Raw genomic sequence first — 22,776 nt, 5'->3', positions numbered from 1 at the left:
CTTGGTGAGAAATACAGTGGTTTGGGAAGCCAGCTACCTGTAATTGTGAGTACTGATGGATTCACTCTCCACCAGGCTACATGGAGGCAGAGGTGAGAACACTGGGGCCTGATATTCCTCTTCCCATTCTTTAACCCTCTGATTTGGGGCAGGGCAATTGAATTCATTGAAACTCAGTTTTATTGTCTAGGAAAGGGGATAATAACCTCCAGTTCTGCTTATCTCAAATGACTGCAGAGAGAATCACGGTAGTAATGGATGTGACAGCCTTTGCAAACATCACGTACAATTATCACGTAAGCCTGAGGGTAGTGGGTGAGTTATGGCTAAGGATGAGGAAGAAAGTTTGCAGGAAGTTAGCTATAAAACAGACAAGATCAAAAGTTCAGTAGATTGAACTCCAGCAGACCTTGACAGATGATCCTGGACTTACACATATATTTCCAACACATATTTTCCTTTCCTGATTCAAGATGATTATAAATTGCCAAGCATTAAAAATGATTGGAAAATTTTGTTTCTGCGTGTCATTTACTCTGAGTGTGTTTTGTGCATTAAGATTGTGGCCAGCATAAGGAGTACAACAGGAGTAAAAATCAAGAGAAACAACAGAATGCAGAAACAAAACGGCACCCATTTCTCATAGTGAAATTATCAGAGACCGATTATAAAACAAGCTTACTTATCATATGTGATGGTAAAAATTGTGTGTCAATTTGACTAGGCCATGATTCTCAGTGGTTTGGTAGATATTATGTAATCATCCTCCATTTTATGATCTGATGTGAGTAGCCAATCAGTTGAAAAGGGAGTTTCCTTTGGGATGTGGCCTACATCTAATATATATGGATGTTCTGGCAAAGTTCTCTCTCTCCATCCTGCATCTGACTCATCATCCTCTGAACTCCAGTTCTTGGGATGTAGCCTGCAGCCTGTGGTCTCACCTGCTGATTTTGTGTTTGTCAGCCCCCTCTACCATGTGTCAGGAGAAGCCTCCAGCATGATGCCTGGCCCTTGGATTTAGGACTTGCCAGCCTCCACAACTTCGTGAGCCATTTCCTTGAAATAAACTTCTCTGTTTAGTATACAAACTAGGAAACCCTGGTGGCGTAGTGGTTAAGTGCTACAGCTGCTAACCAAGAGGTCAGCAGTTTAAATCCGCCAGGCGATCCTTGGAAACTCTATGGGGCAGGTCTACTCTGTTCTATAGGGTCTCTATGAGTCGGAATCGACTCGACGGCAGTGGGTTTTTTTTTTTTTTTTGGTTATATACAAACTATAGGGTTGTGTGTCGGAATCGGCTTGACAGCCATGGGTTTAATAAATAAATAAATAAATAAATAAATAATATATATATATATATATATATATACACAAACTGGAAACCCTGGTGGCTTAGTGGTTAAGTGCTATGGCTGCTAACCAAAGGGTTGGCAGTTCGAATCCATCAGGCACTCCTTGGGAGCTCTATGGGGCAGTTCTACTCTGTCCCATAGTGTCACCATGAGTCGGAACTGACTCGATGGCAACCGGTTTGGTTTTTTTTTTTTGGGTATATACAAACTGACAGACAAGTGGTAGAAATCAAACCACATATTGCATTGGGCAAATCTGCAGCAAAACACCACTTTAAAGTATTAAAAAGGGAAAAACGTCATTTTGAGGACTAAGGTACATCTTACCCAAGAAATGGCATTTTCATTCACCAAGCTGAGGGGGCGGGGCTGGCATGCCCAAGAGGGAGAAGAACAGGGCCTGCTTGGGCTGAGGAAGTAGGGTTGCCACTCAGATGAACTAGGAGAATGTCGGTGCCCAAAGCTAAGGGAGCAGAGTTGCTGTCCCAGTGGGCCTGGAAGGCAAAGCTGAAGCCCACAGGCGAGGGGCCTACACCCAGGATCCAGAGGGTGTCACCAACACCCAAAGTCCTGAGGACAGATCCATTACCCAGACAGTCTCAGAGAACTCAGAACTATTCTCAAGCCTTGAGAGCTAATGTAAATTGTTCTGCTAGATTTTGGACTTTCTGAGTGCCTGTTATCCCTTCTTTCCCTCCAATTTCTCCTGTTTGTAATGGAAATGTCTACCTTGTGCCTATTCTACCATTATACCTTGGGAACAGATAACTTGGAGCCTAGATTTCAAAGGTTCACAGATGAAGATGAATTTTGCCCCAGGGTGGAATATGTCTAAAGTTTCACACATATTTGATTTAGATAGTTCAGAAGATGAGATTTTGGACTTGGAGTTGATTTAAGACTTCTGGGATGATGAGATGGGGTGAATGTGTTTTGCGTGTGGCAAGGACATGAATTTTTGGAGGCCAAAGGGTGAAATGTTATGGACTGAATTGTGCACCCCCAAAATATGTGTTGTAAATCCTAATCTCTATGCCTGTGATTTTAATCCTATTTGAGAATGGGTTGTCTTTGTTATGGGAATGAGACAGGATTAGTGTAGGGTATATTTTGAGTCAATCTCTTTTGAAATGTAAAAGAGATAAACAAACACAAGCTAAGAAGCAGAAATGGGAGAAGATTGATGCTGAACAACATGGAGATTTCCATGGAGTCAGGAAACGAGCTGAAGAGACAAGGACGTTCCCCAAGAGCCAACAGAGAGAGAAAGCCATTCCCTAGAGCCAGTGCCCTGAATTTGGACTTCTAGCTTCTTAAGCTGTGATAATATAAATTCCTGTTTGTTTTTTTTAAAGCCACCCATTTGTGGTGTTTCTGTTATAGTAGCACTAGGTAACTAACTTACTATATAAACTACAAACCTGAACATATTTGCAGGAAATAAGAAACTAAAAAATATCATAGCAGATGTGAAAAAGAACCAAATAGAACTTCCAGAAATACAGCATATTAAGAACCGAAATTATACACACTACTTTTTTCTTAAAGTTTCATAGACTAGTTAGGAGAAGGTGAAAGGCAAGGCCTCCAATGGAAAGGGACACCAGGCTTGGTATAATTGGAGCTGTGGGTGATACGGGAAGGGAAATATAAAAAAAACTCAGGAAACGGAAGTTCCTAGACCTTCAGAGATTTCAAAGGTGCTGACTCCTTTGACAATAATCTTAGTATCATCATCATCTGTTGAGCTCCAGCTATTTAGGCAGCAGAAGCCAAAAATTCTTTGATAAAAAGGGATGGGAGAGGGAGGCACCACTAGCTCTTAACAAAATCATTCAAAAGTAGCATGCTGTCTGCATATTATAAATTACAACTATGATCCAGAACAAGAAAGGATAGTTAGCAAACTCAAGCATTATTCTTGAAAATCAGCTCTAACTAAATGAAGGCTGTTTGTGTTTCCCAATGTCATAATCTTAAAATTGAAGCCAGGAATCCAGGTTCATGAAATCTTTTCAGGAGGTAAGACTGCTTATCAAGGTGAAAGTTCATAAGGGACGAATGGAAATACATATTAATCCCAGAATCATAAAACTTGGCACTTGGAAGAAATCACAGAGTTACTGTAGTGCGATACCCATTTTTATAGAAGGAACTGTGTCTTATAGAGAGAAAGTGTGACAGACAGAACACAGGGGACCTCCTAACTTCTACTTTGAGACTAAAGCAATACAACCTACCAAAGCAGTCTCCCTTGGCTCAGCTTCCCAAAAACAGAAACATTATGGATGGAGCTGTGAATCTTGGTCCATGTCGTGAATGGTTGGTAAAACAAAACATGACAGTGATGAGGACTGGTTTGAGTAGAGGGTAACGGAGCCTGCCAGGAAAGGCTTGGAGGAGACAGATGAGCTTTGAAGCGGGCCCTAAGCATACCATCCATAGACACTACGTGAGGAGGGAAAAGGTGCTTCAGGCAGGGGAAGATGCTATAAGCAAAGGCCAGGAGGTCGGAGAGCATACAGATTGACTTAGTTCGTTCATCTTTTGAATAAGCATTTACTGAGTTTAGACTCGGAAACTGCTCTTGACCATCGGGTAGCTAAAGCAAATGGAAGAAATGATGAAGTATAAGAGCTGAACAGAAGATTTCAAAAGAGCGACTCGAGAAGACAAATAAAGTATTATAATGAAATGTGCACAGACCTGGTGTTAGAAAACCAAAAGGGAAGAACGCGCTTGGCATTTCTCAAACTGAAAGAACTGAAGAAAAAATTCAAGCCTCAAGTTGCAATTTTGAAGGGTTCTATGAGCAAAATATTGAATGACACAGGAAGCATCAAAAGAAAATGAAAGGAATAAACAGAGTCACTGTATCAATGTTCAACCATTTCAGGAGATAGCATATGATCAAAAACCAATGATATTGAAGGCAAAAGTCCAAGTTGCATTGAAGGCATTGTCGAAAAACAAGTCTCCAGTAAACTATGAAATGCCACATGAGATGTTTCAACAAATGGATACAGCACTGGAGGTGCTTACTCGTCTATGCCAAGAAATTTGGAAGACAGTTACCCGGCCAACTGACTAAAAGAGATCCGTATTTGTCACCACTCCAAAGAAAGGTGACTCAACAGAATGTGGAAATTATCAAATAATATCGTTAATATTACACCCAAGCAAAATTTCATTGAAGATCGTTCAAAAGCAGCTACAGTAGTACAATGATACGGAACTGCCAGAATTTCAAGCTGGATTCAGAAGAGGATAAGAGATGTCATTGCTGATGTCAGATGGATCTTGGCTGAAAGCAGAGAATATCAGAAAGATGTTTACCTGTGTTTTATTGACTATGCAAAGGCATTGGACTGTGTGGATCATAACAAATTATGGATAACATTACAAAGAATGAGAATTCCAGAACACTTAATTGTGATCATGTGGAACCTGTACATAGACCAAGAGGCAGTCGTTCGAACAGAACAAGGGAATACGGTGTGTTTTAAAATCAGGAAATATGTGCATCACCGTACCCGTATGCTGAGCAAATAATCTGAGATGCTGGGGAAGAATGAGCCGTGAAGATTGGAGGAAGACTCTTTAACAACCTGCAATATGCAGATGGCACGACTTTGCTGAAAGCCAAGAGAATTTCAAGCACTTACTGATGAAGATTCTTCAGTAACCCTTCAGTGTGGATTACACTTCAACATAAAGAACACAAAATTTTCACAAGTGGACCAATAAGCAACGTAATGATAAGCAGAGAAAAGATTGAAGGTGTCAAGGATTTCATTTTACTTGGCTACACAATAATCGCCCATAGAAGAAAAAAAAAAATAGAAGAAGCAGTCAAGACATCAAATGATGTATTGCATTGGGAAAACCTGCTGCAAAAGACTTATTTAAAGTGTTCAAAAGCAAAGACGTCATTTTGAGGACTCAGGTGAGCCTGACCCAAGCCATGGTATTTTCCATCGCTTCACGTGCATGCGAACGCTGGACAATGAATAAGGAGGACAGAAGAAGAATTGATGCCTTTGAATTATGGTGTTGGTGAAGAGTATTGAATATACCATGGACTGCCAGAAGAACGAACAAATCTGTCTGGGAAGAAATGCAGCCAGAATTCTCCTTGGAAGCGAGGATGGTGAGACTTCATCTCACATACTTTGGACATGTTGTCATGTTATCCCCAGTTCCTGGAGAAGGACATCATGCTTGGTAGAAGATCAGTGAAGGAGGGGAAGACCCTTGACAAGATGGATTGACATAGTGGCTGCAACAATGGACTCAAACATAACAATGATTTTGAGGATGGCAGAGGACGGGGCAGTGTTTCGTTCTGGTGTACATAGGGTGGCTAGAGCCAGAAACGACCTGAGGGCACCTAATAACAAGAGGGCTGGTCCTGTGTTGGGCCCAGCACAAGCAAACCTGATATGGTTCTTGATCTCATGGAGCTTATAGCTCAGCGTGCTGCATAGGAGGGAGGAAGATGGGCAGATAGTAGGAGTTCAAATGTCAGGCTGTTAAAAAATTTTGATTCGTTCCTCAGGAAGAGGAAGAACTCAGCAGAAGGGCTGCAAGAATAGTAAGGGCTGCAGCATTTCCTGTGGGCAGAGTTGTCCGGAAGTGGGATGCATCAGTGCTGCAGTGCTAGATGGAGGAACCCAAGGCCCTGTCCCGTGTCCCCCTCCATGCCTCATTGCAAGGTGATGATAAGGACTGAAGGTGTGGATGCCTAAGCACCAGGCTTCTGGTATTACGCAGGTGGTAGCCACTATCATTACTGCTATTGCTGGAACCCCCTGCTTCCCTCTCCAGGCTCTGCCTCTCAAGGTTCCCAGGGTGCTACCTCCATTCAGTGGGGAAACAATAGTCCTTCAGTAATTGGTGCTTGGACCAGTGGACATCCACATGCAAAAGAACGAACTTGGACACATATATGAAAGTTAACTCAAAATGGTTCAAGGACCTAAACTAAAACCATAAAATTCTTACCAGAGGTGGGAGAGAAGGAGAAAGAGGGAGTCTTTGCTTAGGGGCACTGAGCTTCTGTTAAGGGTGATGGAAAAATTCAGAAATGGATAGTGGTGATGGTTGAATGACACGATGAACATAATTAATGTCTGAATTGTACAGCTAAAAAAAATGTTGAAATGGCAAATATTTTATTATATTTATACCTACCACAGTAAAAAAACAAAACAAACAAAAAACAATACCATGCTGGGAACAGTGGGTATTTCAGGGTACTGCAATCATGGATGCTTTTGTTTTCTTTATACTACTGAGTGGTTTCCAAGTTTTCTTCTTTAAATATACACCACTTTTACGATCAGAAATAAATAAACAATTTTTATAAAGTATTTACCTGAACTACTATATTAGCCGTAGGTATCAAATGTACTGATATGGAAAGATATCCACAATATATTACTGAGTGGAGAATAACAGCAAGCTACAGGACAAAACATGTAATATGATCTCATTGTTGTAAAAAACCCATTATATGTATTCGAATATATGTATATGTGTGTATATAAATAAATAAACAAACAAATATATACATATCTTTATATATATATATATATATGGAAACCCTGGTGGCATAGTGGTTAAGAGCTATGGCTGCTAACCAAAAGGTCAGCAGTTTGAATCCACCAGGTGCTCCTTGGAAACCCGATGGGGCAGTTCTATTCTATCCTATAGGGTTGCTATGAGTTGGAATTGGCTTGATGGCAAGGGGGTTGGTTTTGGTTTTATGATATGATATTACATATAATTTTATGATGCCAGTTGCCATCGGGTTGATTCCAACTCATGGTTCACCCATGTGTACAGAGTAGAACTGTTCCTTATGGTTTTCTTGGTTGTGACCTTTTGAAAGCTGATCGGCAGGCCAGTCTTTCAAGGTGCCTCTGGCCTCTGGCTGGGTTTGAATCACCCACATTTTAGCTAATAGTTGGACGCTTAGCCTTGTGTCACCCAGGGATTCATACATATATGTGTATATATGAATAAAACATATACACATATAAAACCAAACCCATTGTCATGGAGTCCATTCTGACTCATAGTGACCATGTAGGATAGAGTAGAACTGCCTCAGGGTTTTCAAGGAGTGGCTGGTGGATTCCACCTGATGACCTTTTGGTTAGCAGTTGAACTCTTAACCACTATGCCTCCAGTGCTCCTTTATTTTTATGCTCTTCTGTAATATTTCAATGTTTACAACAAGCATGTGTGTTTCCTTTACAATTTCTAAATAAAAAAAATAGATACTAGGTACCATTTTTGGTATTCTGCCGGAACCGTTGCGGTGTTATGCACTGGGTATTGTGGTCAGCGCCTTCTCACTCCTGATGGCTTCCGCCCTTTTTTCCTACTGTTGTTCTTTGGGGCAACAGGGAACAAAGCCACTCTGTACCCTATCATGACCCTTCAGCTCCTTCAAGTCTGTGTCTATCCCACATAGTCTCTTCTTCAGATCCAAACAGCCTCAGCGCTGGGACTTTCCTTTCAGGGTCGTGGGTCTACACCTCTTCCAGCTGTGGTCAGGCTGTCGCCTCTAAAATACCTCAGTGGAGACCAGTGGGAAGGTGATTTTTTGCCCGCGGGTGTGACTGGCCTGGCTTCCTCTGCTGGGGGCGTGTTTGTGATGGAGATGGGGGGAAAGGGGAGGGATGCAGGGGGCTGTGCTGGGGGCACCTCGTGCTTGTCCTGCCCTGTGCAGGTCCACAGGGCGGTGTGGAGGGGGGGGACTAGGGAGGCACCCCCCCTGGCACTCCCTCTGGCCGAGAGTCCCACCCAGACTTTCCTCCTCTCACCCTGTCCTGCCCAGGACGGAGGTGGGAATAATTAACACCAAAGTGGAAACTCTTTCACAGGAGACTGCTAACTCCAGGAATCTGCATTTCAAACCTTCTGTCACTAATTGTGGAATGCTAGGCTTTGTTTCCCCTGAAAGGAAGGGCAGGCTATAGAAATCAGGTGAAGAGAGGAGAGGGTCCTCTTGCTGGGGGTGGAGAGGGGGGCGCCCACACATTCTACCTCTGAGCCTGGTGCAAATGAAAAACCCAAGTTGGTCCTTGGTGGTGGGTGGAGGTGTCAGCCAGAACAGTTGATTTCCTCCCCATACCCTTCACAAGATTTCTGGAAGTGGGTTCTGTAGCCCATTCCAGGGTCTGCTCATCTGTCTGCAATGAGGGGCCCAGCTGTCTGCTCCCTAAAGCAGGCAGGCCCAGCCTGGCCCCCAGTCCCTAGGACAGCTGGCCTGTGGGCCAGTGGGATTTGAGACAAGGAAACTGGTCTGAACTTGCTTAAGGGTGGGATAAGCCAGATAGGACCAACCCAGTATATACTGGGAGGGTTTTTCCATTATTAATTAACTTTTTTGGAATGAGTAAAATACACACACACACACACACACACACACAATCCAAAAGGTGCAGAAATTAAAGTCCCGCTCTCATCCTTGGCTCCCAAATACCCCCATCCCCACCCCATGTATATATCATTGTTAGCTGCCATGGAGTCAGCAGCCTCATGGCGACCCCATGTACAGCAGAAGGAAATATGGCCTGGTTCTGCACATCTTCAAGATTATTGGTTTGCTTGAATTCATGGCTGTGGCCACTGTGCGTGTTTGAGTGTATGGGGTCGCTATGAGTCGGAATCGACTTGATGGCAACGGGTTTCCAACCTAAGGGGCTCCTCTTCCAGAACTATGTGGTACCATATTCTGCAGTGGTCAATAGAATTTTCTTTGGCTTATTTTGGGGAGTAGATGGCCAGGCCTTTCTTCCTAGTCTGTGTTAGCCTAGAAGCTGTTAATGGCAGTCTACAGAACACACTCTTGTTCTTCTTTTTTCATGAAGCACTACTTTCAGGCCTACTATTTACTTGCTAAAGCTCTGGTTGCACAGTGGTTAGGAGCTCAGGCTGCTAATCAAAATGTCGGCAGTTGGGATCCACCAGCAGCTCCTTGGAAACCCTATGGGGCAGTTCTACTCTGTCCTATGGGGTTGCTAGGAATTGGAATTGGTTCAATGGCAATGGATTCAGTATTTACTTGGTAAGGAGCCCTGGTGGTGTGATGTTAGGTGCTAGGCTGCTAACCAAAAAGTTAGCAGTTTGAAAATACCTAGCGACCTATGAGAGAAACGACTTGGCAACCTGCTCCTGTAAAGATTACAGCCTAGAAAACCCTATGGGGTAGTTTCCTTCTGTTACATAGGGTTGCTATAAGTCGAAAACCGACTTGATGGTATCTAACACACATTTACTTGCTAAGGTCCCTGGGTGGTGTAAGCAAGCAGCTACTAATCTAAAGGTTGGTGGTTAGAACTTACTCAGCGGCTCACAGAATAAAGGCCTGGAGATCTGCTTCTGAAAAGATTACAGCCAATAAAATTCTATGGAGCTCAGTTCTAACCTGTAATGAGCTGGGTCACCACCAGTCGGAATTGATTCTACTGCCGGGCTTTTACTTGCTGTGAGACCTTGTTAATGTAATTAATTTCCTGCTCATCTGTAAAAAGGGGGCTAATAATACTTCCCTTGTAGGCTGTTGTGAGGGTTAAGTGAATTAATTCCTGAAAAGTCATTAGACTAGTGCCAGGTACGTTGACAGAGCTATGTAAATGTTAAATCAAAACAAACAAACAAAAAACAACAAAAAACCCTGTTGCTGTCCAGTGGATTCCAACTCATAGGACTCCATAGGACAGAATAAAACTGCCCCATAGGATTTACAAGGAGCAGCTGATGGATTCAAACTGCTGACCTTTTAGTTAGCAGTCAAGCTCTTAACCACTGGGCTCAGGGCTTCTGTTGTTATCATTGTACAGATTGAGAATTAAGAATTTTAGCCTTTGATACCCAGGAAGGTCTCCAAATTCAGAATTTTTGTGTTTTAAAATGTGCAAGTGTGAGTGGGTGTGTATGTGTGTTTTAGAAGGAGATAGAATAATGACTTAACGTCTTAAGAAAAGACAGTGATTAAATCTGGGAGCTGGGAATTAACATGGTGAAAATAAAATAACAACAACAACAATAAAACTCTTATTTATTGCTTACCTACCATATGCCAGGTGCTGTCCATGCCTTTGACATGCCTTAACTTATTTAATGTCCACAACAAAACTTTGGCAGTGGGTATTATCACTCTCAAAGTACACATGAGGAAACTGAGACTGGTTAATTTGTAAAAGGAAAACAGTACAAGTACTATCAACTCAGTCCTTTGAGCTGATTGTTTATGCCTACCAGGTACTACAGTACCAATCGTGTGTTTATGCGCAGATCAATGCTATAAGTTTTATTTGATTCCACATTGTTCCCTGTGTATGGTCCCTTAGCATGGCCATACAAATGACCTTTCTGTTAAAACAAATACAGCGAAAGCTGTAAGCACGGGGACTCAAAGGGTCTGCCTTGTTCTGGGTTTTGCAAGTTCAAGGGTAGCTTTACCACTTCCCTGTTGCTTGTTTTAGTTGCAATATTTGTGTTTTCTGATTTACACAGGTTCCGGCTTTCACAGGTTTTGCTGTACAAATAAAGATGTTGGGGAATTACTGATTTCCAACCTCATCAATGTATCCTTTACTGATTCATTCCACAGCAGGTGATTTTCAGGGAGTCATCGAGGCCGATTCTTTTTAGAGTAAAACATCATTTTAGTTCTCAAATCGGTGCGATTGCATGAGAAACTCCAATTGGCCTTTCTTTCCATCTGTCTGTCCCGAGTCATCACCCCTGTACTGCCCTCAGCTTTTTGCGCCTTCAGCCAGCCTCCAGCCATCAGTCAGTTTGCTATGGCAGACCCCCTAATTTGCATGCTCTTGTGTGCTGTTGAGTCAGCACGCAGAGTTAAACTGCCCCATAGGGTTTCTTAGGTTACAATTTTTATGCTAGCAGATCGCCAGGTCTTTCTCCCTTTGGAGCCAATGGTGGATTCAAACTGCTGACTTTTCTGTTTAGCAGCCAAGTGCTTAGCTATTGCACCACCAGGGCTCCTGCTCTCTTCAAAATAGGCGCATCACCAGCCTTGATAGAACTGTACATAAAGCCAGACCTGACAAGGGCCAGAGGAGACTCAATCCTATAGAGGAAAGAGTGGGGACTTTGTGACAACTGATTAAGAAGCATTTTTGTCTACTTTCTGAGTTCTCTGGGTTCCGGGTAGTGGAGGTTGCTAACTAACTAACCAGTTGCTGTCCACCAACCCCAGCTCATGGCGTCCCCAAGTGTGTCAGAGCAGAACTGTGCTCCAGAGGGTTTTCAACGGCTGGTTTTTTGCAAGTAGATCGTCGGGGCTTTCTTCCAAGGTGCTGCTGGGTGAAACCAAACCTCTAACCTTTAGGTTAGCAGCTGAGCGCATTAACTGTTTGCTCCCCCCAGAAACTCAAGCTTAAGACCGTGGTGAGTTTTAACCACAGATCCAATGTCTCTGGTTGGTTATTAAGAGAGCCAAGAGCAGTGAGGTATTGGTAGAAGGTGGCATGAATGAGTGCTTGGTGACATCCAAATGGTGTGTTTTGTCTCTTCCTCAAGTGCAGGAGGATAGCTGTCATCTGCACAGTGACCTTCTCCTCCCCCAGCACCCCAGCATGAAACCTGGGCTTGGTGACCTCTGCATCTGGCTGCTTGCAAGAGGGTTGGCAGTGGTTTCTGCAGATGACTTGCATGGAAGAACTGGCTGTTGTTGTGGTTGTTAGGTGCTGTCAAGTGGGTTCTGACACATAGTGACCCATGTACAACAGAATGAAACACTGCTCAGTCCTGTGCCATCCTCACAATTGTTACGCTTGAGCCCATCATTCCAGCCACTGTGTCAATCCATCTTGTTGAGGGTCTTCCTCTTTTTGGACAAGCATGATGTCCTTCTCCAGAGACTGATCCCTCCTGATAACATGTCCAAAATATGTGAGACGTAATCTCGCCATCCTTGCTTCTAAGGAGCATTTTGGCTGACCTTCCAAGGCAGATTTATTCGTTCTTTTGGCAGTCCACAGAATATTCAATATTCTTTGCCAACACCACAATTCAAAGGTGTCAGTTCTTCTTTGGTCTTTATTCATCGTCCAGGTTTTGCATACATACGAGGCAACTGAAAAATACCAAGGCTTCAGTCCGGCACACCTTAGTCTTCAAGGTGACGTCTTTGATTTTCAACATTTTAAAGAGGTCTTTTGCAGCAGGTTTGTCCAATGCAATGTGTCTTTTGATTTCTTGGCTTCTGATTCCATGGATGTTGATTGTGGATCCAAGTAAACGAAATCCTTGACAACTTCGGTCTTTTCTCCGTTTATCACCATGTTGCTTATTGGTCCAGTTGTGAGGTTTTTCATTTTCTTTATGTTGAGGTGTAATCCATACTGAAGGCTGTAGTCTTTGATCTTCGTCAGTGAATGATTCAAGTCCTGGCTTTCCAAGGAGCGCCTGGTGGATTCAAACTGCCAACCTTTTGGTTAGCAGCTGTAGCTCTTAACCACTATGCCACCAGGGTTTCCAAGTCCTGGCTAGGGAAGTGCAAAAACAACAATGCTGATCCTAAGCAAGTGTACAACCCAAAGTTCCCCTAATGGATTTTCTGATGAAAATAAATCGGAGGAAAGATTTTTTAATGAGCTGGAGTGGTACCAATTTAAGTTCTGCCTAGTTACCCTGCTTGGTTTGTTCTGGGAAATGCGTCTCTTCACATCCTTGCCTATTCTTCCATTGAGTACATGTAGATCTCACTGATTGGTGTAAGGTCTTGGTAAAATAAGGAAATTAACCTTTTATTGGCCATAGGCTACAAACATTTTTTCCCCCTAGTGTTATCTTAATTTGTTGATACCATTTATTTCTGCCACACAGAAAGAGTAAATTTTTATGTAGTCAGATTTATCAATTATTTTTTTTTGGCTTCAGGGTTTTATGACCTGCTTTAGAAAGCTCTTCTCCAGTCATAAAAAAAAAAAAAAAAGATCATGAATTTACACATGTTTTCTTTAAGACATTTTGTGGTTTCATTTTAAAAATCTCAATCTTTGACTCAACTACAATTTATTTTGGTATAAGGATTAAGGAAGGGGTCTAGCTTTGTTGTTTTTTCCAACTGATATAGGTGGTCCACAAACGATTTCCTGAATGAGCTCTTTTTCCTCACTAAATTGAAATGTCACTTTTATCAAAGCTAAATTTCCATGTGTGTTTTGGCCTATCTCTGGGCCCCGATATTCTGTTCCATTGTGTGTCTGTTTTTTTTTCCTCCACTATAAATTATTTTAATTATTGTTGTTTCATAATATATTTTAATAGCTATTGAGAGTAGTCCTTCCTCATTTTTCTTCTTCTCTGAAACTTTCCTAGCTATTTTCACGTTTAATTTTTTTCCAGATAAATTTTAATATAAGTTATTAAGCTCCTCCCCCCCCACCACCAATCCTGTTAGTATTTTCATTGGAAATGCATTCAGCAAGTAGATTACTTTAGGGAGAACTGATGTGCGAAAGAAAGTCAAGTCTGTCCATTTACTGCAGTTTTCTTATATAAACATTATTAGAACTTTAAAGTTTTCTTCATATAGGCCCTACAGTTTCCTCACTAAATGTATCCCTAGGGCTTTTCGCTTTTCAGCTGCTATAGCAAATGAAATGTGTGCTTCTCGTATTTTCTAACTGGCTGTGTGACTTTGGAGTTCCTGGGTGGTATAACCGGTTAATGTGTTTGGCTGCTAAATGAAAGGTTGGAGTCAACCCAGAAGCACCTCGGAAGAAAGGTCTGGCAACCTGCTTCCTAAAAGTCAACCACTGAAAACCCTATGGAGCACACTGCTACTCGGACACACATGGTGTCCCCATGAGTTGGTGTAAACTCTACCATGACTGGTTTGTTTGTGTGACTTAAGGCCAATCTCTCACCCTCTCTAGGCCTTAAACAAGGGAGCCCATCCACAAGGTCCCGTCTTCTAAAGCAGCTCGCTGAGGAATTTTTGAAGTTGTCCTTAACTATATGCAAAATGTTGGTATTTTCAGGGGCAGCTTTGCCCTCATTGCATTTTCATGAGAAAGACCCAGGGTCAGCTCAGTTGCTCTGGTCCCAGCTGTGCAAACAAATACCTGGTTCAACTTTAATTGGAGCCCTCTGTGAGTCCCCGGCCCCCTCCAGGGATTCACCAAGACCTCAGCTGCTCCCCAACTCCTCCTGCAGGCTGGATATCCAACCATGATGGGCAGTAGATTTATTCCACACACCCCCCAAAAACTTATCGCCAGCAAACCAGTTCTGACTCAGGGTGACCCCATGTGCGTCCGAGTAGAACTGTGCTCCATAGGGTTTTCAGTGCTTGAGTTTTTGGAAGTAGATCGCCAGGGTCTTCTTCCGAGGCACAAACTGCCAACCTTTCTGTTAGCCGCTGAGCACATTGACTGTTTGAACCACCCAGGGACTCCATTCCACACCTAGCCCTGCTTATTGGGCCTCTAGCATGGGCCAGGCACTGGCCAATGGACAGTGGCTTTGGATAGTTCAGGCATCTAAGTGCAATTTACATTTCAAGATTGATTCTGAGATTGTTTTGACCTCCATGTACCCTGAGCAAATGAATTAGTCAAGGGCCTCTTCTCTGGGATGCAATGAAGACAAACAGCTGAGGCTTGTGGAGAGATGCTAGGGGATATTTGGTGGCACTGGTGGGAGAGGATGCTCAGAGAGCTTAAGAATGTCAGGGCTGGCCAGCACAGCCCTGGTGGTGCAGTGGTTAAAGTGCTTGGCTACTAACTGAAAGGTTGGCAGTTTGAGCCCACCTGCCACTCCATGGGAGAAAGATGCGGCACTGCTTCGGTAAAGATTATAGCCTTGGAAGCCCTGTGGGGCAGTTCTACTCTGTTCTGTAGGGTCACTATGAGTTGGAATTGGCAACGAGCTTTTGGTTTGGCCAGTCTGGGGTCACCAGTTCAATCTCCAACCCGGGCGGAATTTCTTCCACACTTTCCAGCAGGCTGTGCACCCCACTGCGCTGGCTCCTGGGTGACAGGCTTGCACTCCCGGCTAATTCCAGGGAAGACGCATTTACACATTTACCGTTTAGCCTAATTGTTTCTTTAATTGAAAGCCAGCAGATAAGCACAGGTTTCTTTCCCATGCAAAAGAGGCTTGAACTAGAAGAAATAAGCCATGGGCATAAAAAAAACAAGCTCTGGGTTTAGCCTGGCTTTGGGGAAAGGAAGGCTTTGTGCCTCCGCGTTCTTGCATCATAATGTATGTGAGTTCGTTTGACTGGTAGGGGTGCTTAGTTACCCAAACACTTTAATAGGATTGAAGCAGGCGACTTTCAGACCCTACATGGATAAGAATGGGCTGGTTAAGCCCTCTTTTCTTTAAGGAAATAGCCTCCACACTTGTGCAGGCCAAAATAATTAAGTAATTAGCAAAGGCATTTGTCAAAATGCCCAGTGGGGCTGACGAAAATGACAGCCTCGAGAAGGATGAAGAGCTTGCAAATAGCATTTTCTCCAAGCTCCTGGCTGAGGTCAGGCCTGGAGCCTGCAAGGAAAACGCCTGCCTGGGACTCTGGGGTCCCAGCTCAACCTTTGGGGTTCAAGTTCATTTCCCTGTGGCAAAAGCCAAGCTCCTATTTCTAAAGAGACTTTCTTGAAAGGCCTTTGGAACATCAAAGGACTCTCAATACTCAGCAAGTAAGTGAAAAATAAGGGAGTCATTTTCCTTTTCAAAGGGTTTAAACCCTTAAGCAGCCAAGTCCATGGCAGAAAAAGCATTTGTGGTTTGTTGAAATTAAAAGATGAGAAATAGCTGGAGGTTATAAGGCAGCCATTGCTATCAACAGTAGGCTTATTCTGTACCTACTGTGTGCCAGGCTAATTCCCAGATTTTCTTAGGCTTGTTAAAAATGAATCAAAACTCAAAGACATTAAATCATAAGGTTTATTCTGAGCAGCTATTCTGTATTTATATAGGGAGACCATTATGATTCCAAAAGAAGCCTGTAGCTCAAAGTAAGCTAGTTACAACGAGGCTTATGATGAGAAGAGGAGGGAGAAGAATAGAAGATCAACTATTGGTTAATCTTAATATGATTGGTTGAACACTGCCTTCCCCCTTTAACTAAGATCAACTGATATCACGTTACTTTCGGCCTAAACGCAACCCAGCCCATCGTTATGGAGTTGGTTTCAACTCATATCGAACCTATAGGACAGAGTGGAACTGCCCCATAGGGTTTTCTAAGGAGCGACTGGTGGATTTGAACTGCCAACCTTTTGGTTAGCAGTTGAGCTCTTGAACACTATGCCGCTTCTGACTTAGCTACTATTGATTTGGCCTTCTATCCACCTGAAGCCAGGAGACTTTTTTGAGATTTAAATTAGGAGAGTCTTTTTCATTAAATCCGGAGGTAATGGTTAGTTGACTATCCTTTTTTAGCAGGATAAGACAAATTTACATTGCTCTCTAGCAGTTTCTGGCAGGCTTTTGCAATTTGGGTCAGGCTTTTTATGGTTAATATTTGGTCTCCTGAATAAGAAATACCTTAAAATCAAAGTAAGATGTCTGTTATTAATTTTCCTCTTCAAGAGGTCCATAAGGGTCTTTGTCCTTAAGAGGATTACAATGTTTGCAGCTGCTGTTGTTAGCTGCCATCGAGTCAGCCCTGACTCATGGCAACTCCATGCACAACAGAATGAAACACTGCTTGGTCCTGCGCTATCCCCATGATCAGTTGCAGATTGGACCATTGTAATCTATAGGGTTTTCATTGGCTGATTTTAGTCAGTAGATCACCAAGCCTTTCTTCCTAGTCTGTTGTAGTCTGGAAACTCTGCTAAAACCTGTTCAGCATCATAGCAACACAAAAGCATTTACTGCTAGACTGGTGGTGGCTGAGCATGTGCTGCACCGGCTGGGAATAGAACCTGGGTCTCCTGAATGGAAGGCGAGAGTTTTACCACTGAGCCACGAATGAATGCCTCACTGCTGCTGTAGGGTTGAGTTAAGGTTTATCAATCAATGCTAACAGCACAAGATTGAAAAATGACACTAATAATGACCATTTATGGCCCCTTCTAAGCCAGACACGTGGTATCTCATTCAATGCCCACAAAAACCCTATGATGTTGGCATGTGTTTTCTTCCTTTAATGGATGGGGAAACTGAGGCTCTGAGAAGTCAAGAAACTTAGGGCTGAGGAGTAATATAAGGGGGTGGTTAAGAGCTGTGAAGTAAAAATGACCTGGGTTTGACATTAAGTTCTACTTGTATAGGTCAAAAGGAATAAGAACTGAGAAAAGATCATTCGATTTAGAAACTGGGAGTTGTTGGTGCCTGGAGAGTGGAATTTCAGGGAGTGGAATAGATGAGATCAGGGTGAGAAGAATAAGTCTTCCAAAAATGGCCTTGGTGAGGGAAGGAAGGGGTCAAGCATCATCACTGATCAAGTTGGAGAAGTTTCCCAAGCTGGGGCGGGGGGCAGGGGTGGGGAATCTGAGCAGGTTTGTAGGTGTAAGAGCTCAAGGACAGGGAGAGTTTGAAGATGCCAGAGAGGGACTATTTGAGAAAGACAGGTCTTTCCTAAAAGAGATGGTGTGTCTTGGTGACAGAATCCCTGGGTGGGATGTTAACATGCTTGATTGCTAACCAAAAGGTTGGTGGTTGGAGCCCACTGAGTCACCTCGGAAGAAAGACCTGGTGATCTACTTCCAAAAAATTAGCTATTGAAAACCCTACGGAGTGTGGTTCTGCTCCGACACACTTGGGGTCACTCTGAGTCAGAATCAACTCAGTGGCAACCAGTGGGGGTGGTGTAGGCTTGGTGAGGAAGGTGGGGGGGTGGTGGCTGTTCCCGAGAAAAGAAAAAAAGGCGAAGGCGAAGTTGTGTAAAGTTACCATGGTTTTTAAAATAATTTATTTTATTTTTGTTGTTGAGAATATACATAGCAAAACACGTTGTTGTTGTTGTTAGGTGCCGTTGAGTCAGCTCCAACCATAGCGACCCCACGTACAACAGAACCAAATACTACCTGGTCCTGTGCCATCCTCACAATCGCTGCTATGTTTGAGCACGTTGTTGCAGCCACTGTGTCAGTCCATCTCACTGAGGGTCTTCCTCTTTTTCACTGACCCTCCACTTTACCGAGCATGATGTCCTTCTCCAGGGAATGGTCCCTCCTGCTAACATGTCCAAAGTACACGAGATGAACTCTCACCATCTTTGTTTCTAAGGAGCACTCTGGCTGTACTTCTTCCAAGACAGACTTGTTTGTTCTTCTGGCAGTCCATGGTATATTCAATATTCTTCATCAACACCACGATTCAAAGGTGTCAATTCTTCCTCCGTCTTCCTTATTCATCGTCCAGCTTTCACATGCATATGAGGCAAGTGAAAACACCATGGCTTGGGTCAGGTACACCTTAGTCCTCAAAGTGACATCTTTGCTTTTTAATACTTTAAAGAGGTCTTTTGCAGCAGATTTGCCCAATTCTGTGTCTTTTGATTTCTTGACTGCTGCTTCCATGGCTGTTGATTATGGATCCAAGTAAAAAGAAATCCTTTACAACTTCAATATTTAATCCATTTATCATGATACTGCTTCTTGGTCCAGTTGTGAGGATTTTTGTTTTCTTTATGTTGAGGTGTAATCTGTGTTGAAGGTTGTAGTCTCTGATCTTCATCAGTAAGTGCTTCAAGTCCAATGCACTTTCAGCAAGCAAGGTTGTGTCATCTGTTTATCACAGGTTGTTAATGAGTCTTCCTCCAATCCTGATGCTGCATTCTTCATCATCTAGTCCAGCTTATTGGAGCATTTGCTCAACATACATATTGAATAAGTATGGTGAAAGATACAACCCTGAGGCACACCTTTCCTGACTTAAGACCACCAGTGTCCCCTTTGTTTTGGTCAAATGACTGCTTCTTGGTCTCTGTACAGGTTCCTGGTGAGCACAATTAAGTGTTCTGGAATTCCCACTCTTTGCAATGTTATCCATAAGTTGTAATGATCCACACACTTGAATGGCTTTGCATAGTCAATAAAACACAGGTAAACCTCTTTCTGGTATTCTCTGCTTTTAGCCAAGATCCATCTGACATTAGCAGTGATATCCCTTGTTCCATATCCTTTTCTGAATCCAGCTTAAATTTCTGGTGGTTCCCTGTTGATGTACTGCTACAACAACTTTTAAATTATTTTCAGCAAAATTTTACTTGTATGTGATATTAATGATATTGTTTGATAATTTCCGAATTCTGTTGGATCACAGAATTTGGAATGGAAACAAGTATGGATCTCTTCCAGCCGGTTGGCCGTGTCACTCTCCTCTAAATTTCTTGGCGTAGGTGAGTGAGCACTTCCAATGTTGCATCTGCTTGTTGAATCATCTCAATTAGTATTCTGTTAATTCCTGGAGCCTTGTTTTTTGCCAGTGCTTTCAGTACAGCTTGGACTTCTAACTTCAGTACTATTGGTTCTTGATCATATGCTACCTCTTGAAATTGTTGAACATCAACCATTTCTTTGTGGTATAGTGGCTCTGTGTATTCCTTCCATCTTCCTTTGGTGCTTCCTGCATCATTTAATATTTTCCCCATAGAACCCTTCACTATTGCAACTCGAGGCTTGAATTTTTTCTTCAGTTCTTTCAGCTTGAGAAATGCTGAGTGTGTTCTTCTCTTTTGGTTTTCTAACTCCAGGTCTTGCACATTTCATTATAATACTTTATCTTCTGGAGATGCCCTTTGAAATCTTCCATTGAGCTCTTTTACTTTGTTATTTCTTCCTTTTGCTTTAGCTACTCTATGTTCAAGAGCAAGTTTCAAAGTCTCTTCTGAACATCCATTTTGGTCTTTTCTTTCTTTCCTGCCTTTTTAACGACCTCTTGCTTTCTTCATCTATGATGTTCTTGATGTCATCCCACAACTAGTCTGATCTTCAGTCATCAGGGTTCAGTGCATCAAGTCTATTCTTGAGATGGTCTCTAAATTCAGGTGGGATATACTCAAGGTCATACTTTAGCTCTTGTGGATTTATTTTAATTTTCTTCAGCTTCAACTTGAACTTGAGTAGGAACAGTTGATGGTCTGTCCTGCAGTCATCCAGGGGCTTTGTTCTAACTGATGATACAGCATTTTCCATCATCTCTTTCCACAGATGTAGTTGACTTGATTCCTATGAACTCCATTCGGTGAAGTCCAAGTGAATAGATGCCATTTATGTTGTTGAAAAAAAGATATTTGCAATGAAAAAGCTGTTGGTCTTGCAAAATTCTATCATTCAGTCTCCAGTGTCATTTCTGTCTGCAAGGCTGTATTTTCCAACTACTGACCCTTCTTCTTTGTTTCCAACTTTCACATTTCAATCACCAGTAGTTATCAATGAATCTTGATTGCATGTTTGATCAATTTTAGATTGCAGAAGTTAGTAAAGATCTTCAATTTCCTCATCTGTGGCCATAGTGGTTGGTGCATAAATTTGAATAATAGTTGTATTAACTGGTCTTTCTTATAGGCATTTGGATATTATCCCATCACTGACAGCATTGCATTTCAGGATAGATCTTGAAATGTTCTTTTTGATGATGAATGGGACACCATTCCTCTTCAATTTATCATTCCTGGCACAGTAGACCATCTGATTATCTTATTCAAAATAGCCAATACTATTCCATTTCAGTTCACTAATGCCAGAATCAACTCAATAAATCAGAATCAATTCAATGGCAACTGGTGAAGAAGGTAGGGTGTTGGTTGGACTGTTTCTGAGAAAGAGGAAAAAGGTGAAGGAGAGGTTTTGAAAAAGTTACTATGTTTTTTTAATAATTTATTTTATTTTGTTGTTGTTGTCGAGAACATACATTAATTCAGCAATTTCTACATGTACAATTCAGTGGCATCGATTACATTCTTTGAGTTGTACAGCCTCTCTCATTCTGCTTTTCTGAGTTGTTCCTTCCCAATTATCATAAACTCGCTGCTCCATAAGTTTCCTATCTAATCTTTGAAGTTGCTGTTGTCAATTTGATCCCATATAGATAGATCTTAAAAGAGCACAATGCTCAAGGCCGACAGTCTTTACTAGTTAAGCTAAACTATTGTTTGGTTCTAAGAAGACTTCAGGGAGTATTTTTGGTTCAAGGTTTAAGGTATAAAGCTTATCTCAGGGCAATAGTTTCAGTGGTTATCAAACCTCCATGGCTTCAGACAGCCTGAATTCAATGAGAATTTGAAATTCCACTCTGCATTTTCTCCTATTTGATCAGAGGGAGTTGACTCAGAGGCACTTTCTAGGACAGGTTAGGAGAGCTGAAAGAAGTCAGGTGGAGGGAAAAAGGCTGACACGGGCACCATCTATGGAGAAAGTCAAGTTAGGCCCAGAATTAGTGGGCTGGGTGAGTATGGTGATAGGGTGAGGACAAGACCAACTTAGGTGGTGATGAGCCAGCTCTGTGAGGGCTGTAGGTTGTGGTTGGAGACAGGGAGTTTGGAGCTCAAGATCTTGGTGGTAGAGCATTTTCATAGGTATAAGTGGTATCTGGGCCAAGGGTGAGGGGTGCCTTGAGTGAGGGCAGGATTGAAAGTTACAGGATCTTAGAAGGCCAAGGATCAAGGGATCAGGGGTATATTCATGAGTACTGAGTGAATGATGACAGATAAGGATATGCCAGGAACTGAAGTCTTCCAGGAACAAGCCATCTTTTTTTATAAGGAGGGTAAATAAAGAATGGTGACAAGGATGACAAGAGAGCTGTGTAAGTGGTCATGAGGGCTTCCTGTGGGAACAGTTGGGGCTGGGGTGATGGTTTAGCCCCTTAGAAGACAGAAAGTCAAGTCTCTGCCTTTTCTTTTCAGATGCAGTGAGAAATATCGAGGTCAGAGCAGCCTGGTTTCTGATTCCGGCTCTCTACTTCCTGGTTGTATGATCTTGGAGAAGTTACTTGATTTATCTCTGAGTTTTGTTTTTTTTTTCAGTCTACAAAATGGTGGGGACTCCTTTATGGTGTGTGTGAAGACTGAACAAGGTAATGCTTGAGAAGATTCTGGAGAAGTGCCTGACACACAGTGGGTGGTCAGTAAATGGCAGCTTGAAGAAATGTCTGAGCTGGAAGAGGCCTCAAATTACCTGGTCCAACAAGCGAGGAAACGGAGGCCCAGAAAGGGAAGACGGCGAAGGTCCAGTGAGGTCACACAGTGCAAGTCTCTGGTAGAAGCCACCTGAGGGAGATGTAGAGTGGGAGTGATTCCAGAATCCAAAAGGTCCCCAGCCAGGTGCTGGTGTTGGGTGCAGCATGGTGCATGTGTGTGTATGTGTGTGTGTGCGCGTGTGCATGCAGGCCACAGCTCTCTATGGTGACTGGGCACGTAGGGATGCAAACTTGCTTCTAAGCATGTGTGACACATCTTCTAACCAGACAAACAAGT

This window comes from Loxodonta africana, chromosome 16 (genome assembly GCF_030014295.1).
Source record: "Loxodonta africana isolate mLoxAfr1 chromosome 16, mLoxAfr1.hap2, whole genome shotgun sequence".
Classification (NCBI taxonomy): domain Eukaryota; kingdom Metazoa; phylum Chordata; class Mammalia; order Proboscidea; family Elephantidae; genus Loxodonta; species Loxodonta africana.
This window is presented reverse-complemented; position numbering follows the sequence as displayed.